The 2,324-nt window shown below is 50.6% G+C and overlaps 1 long non-coding RNA gene across 2 annotated transcripts in view; it reads right to left on the reverse strand.

Annotated features, from left to right (window-relative positions):
* LOC107182368 overlaps nucleotides 1–2,324 on the reverse strand; it is a 56,759-nt gene that overhangs the window by 17,398 nt on the left and 37,037 nt on the right. Inside the window, exon 4 of one of the 2 annotated variants that reach the window (XR_001513089.1) lies at nucleotides 821–1,249. The exons of the other annotated variant lie outside the window; for it this stretch is intronic. This is a non-coding gene — a long non-coding RNA (uncharacterized LOC107182368). Of the gene's footprint in view, nucleotides 1–820; nucleotides 1,250–2,324 lie in introns of those variants that run through there. 2 annotated transcript variants of the gene reach the window in all.

A 2,324-nucleotide genomic window follows, 5' to 3' on the forward strand; every position in this document is an offset into this window, starting at 1 on the left:
TCCCCAGGTCAGAGGTCCCCTCAGATCCGAAATCCTCTAAGTTCAAGGGCAGGACATCGAGTAAAAGAGCAGCAGATACTGACGTGTGGTTTAGTTCAAAGCTTTCCAACCTTGGATCCAACCTTACAGCCCCCTAAGGAGTTTCTTAAAAATACTCATGTCCAAATACTTCAACAGACACGTTGCAAAGAGAGGATCTAAATGGCTAATAAACACATGAAAAAAGTGCTTGACTATATGGTATTAGTCATCAGGGAAATGCAAATGAAAACCACATTGTGATACCATTACACACCCACCCGAATGGCTCACATAAGACAGAAAATAGCAAATGTTGGCAAAGATGTGAAGCAGCCAGAACGGCATTACATTGCTGGAGGGAGTGTAAATTGGTACAGTCACTTTGGAAAATTATTTGGCACATGGTACTCAAGCTAAACACGTTCGTATCCATACTTGTCCAGCAGTTTCACTTTTACATACGTGTCCAACAGGAGTGCATACGAATGTGCTCCCACAGACACCACTAGAATGCTCAGAGCAGCAGTAGTCAAAATAAACTTAGGCTGCAAACAACAATCCAAACACCCAAATATCCACCAACAGTAGAATGGACAGGTAAACTGCGGACTGCCCATAGGGCTGGCTACACTATGGCAATGGGAATGAACCAACTACACGTATAGGCAACAGCTTGGATGAATCTCACGATGTTGAGTGGAAGAAGCCAGACACAGCGCATAGATACGGTATGACTCTATTGATATAATGGAAAGCTCAAAAGCAGGTGAAACTAATTGATACCCTAAACCCGATTAGGAGGGAAAAGGGCAAACACCCTTAGAGCACAAGGGGATTCTGGTGATGTTCTGTTTCTTGATCTGGCTGCTGGTTGCTTGAGGTAAGTTCACTGTGTGAAAATTCATGGAGCTTCACACTTGTGGTTTGTGTGTTTTTTTTTTAATGTATGTTATCCTTCAATAAAGACTTTAAAAAACAAAACAAAACAACTTAGATCAATTCAATTAGTATCTGCGGGGTGAGGACTGGCCCAGGCATCAGTACTTTTTAATATCCTATGATTGTGATGTGCAGCCATAATTGAGAGCCACTGGCGTACGTTCTTGGGCAGAGCAGATGCACTCACCTGAAATGGTTCTGACGAAGGCACTCCCTGCTCGGTGGGATGAGGTATTGGGGGGCTGGGGGTGGGCTAAGAGGTCCGTCTTTGCTGATGTGAGCAAGCCTCCTGCATGGGAAGAGGAAACGCTGTAGCGTGCTGCTGTTATGTGTTTCTTCCCTGACAGTGTCTGTTGAAAGCTGGTTGCATCAGTTTGGTGTATAATGGGAACAAGGTGGGCCCCACCCCGCCCCAGGGAAGTGGCCCACTCAGCGCAGCTGCTACAGGGTCATTTATAGAGAGGTGGCAGCTGGGCTTCCCAGGGGCTGCGACCAGGGCCGAGGCACTGCTGAGGCTCTGACACCTGGTGGGGGGAGGGGTGGGTGCAGGACCCACTCAGGGTGTCTATGTCTGTGGGTAGCAGCCAACTCTGGGTTCCACATGATGCCCAAACTCCCTGGCCTCTGGGCCCAGATTAGGAACTTGAAACCTTGTTGCGGACCACACTGGTTTTGGCTCAAGTGCCCGGGCTGAGAATATTCCTTCCCTTCGTGTGGTTAGTGGCAGCCACCTTAGCAGTGGCCAAGCTCTAGCAGAGTCTGGTCAGGCTACAGGCAGCTTGGACAGGACAAGACAGGACGTGGGCTTACACACTACACAGGTGTTCTGCCCACCTGGGCCCCATCCATCCTCCCAGAAGTGCAGCGACCATGAACTTTCAGCTGTGGGAGGGGCCGTGGGGAGAGGCCTCAGAAGCTTCCCCCAGCGCTCCAGGGCCCACCACCAACAAGCTGCGGGCTGGCTCTTCTGGCCATGTCCCTGCGTGTCTGCCTCCCGGCATCGCGTCTACAGGGCAAGAGTGAACAGGACGGGGCCTGGGTCTCGTGCACCTCTGCTGGGAGTGACGCTGTGGGGCCTCACGGGGCTCACAGAGTGGCGTGGGCTGGAAGAAGGCCAGCTAGACTGATAAAGGCTACATCCCTTGAGGGAAGACATCACACATTAAATACTAACAAACCCTCTCCAACGGCCCAGCCTCCACTCCCCAAATTAAAAACACACAAAGCCCGGCCAGTGTGGCTTAGTGGTTGAGGTTCTACCTATGAACAAGGAGATCACGGTTCAATTCCCGGTCAAAACACATGCCCGGGTTGCGGGCTCGATCACCAGTCGGTGTGTGCAGGAGGCAGCCAATCAATGATTC

The sequence above is a fragment of the Myotis davidii genome, unplaced genomic scaffold (assembly GCF_000327345.1).
Source record: "Myotis davidii unplaced genomic scaffold, ASM32734v1 scaffold456, whole genome shotgun sequence".
Lineage (NCBI taxonomy): Eukaryota > Metazoa > Chordata > Mammalia > Chiroptera > Vespertilionidae > Myotis > Myotis davidii.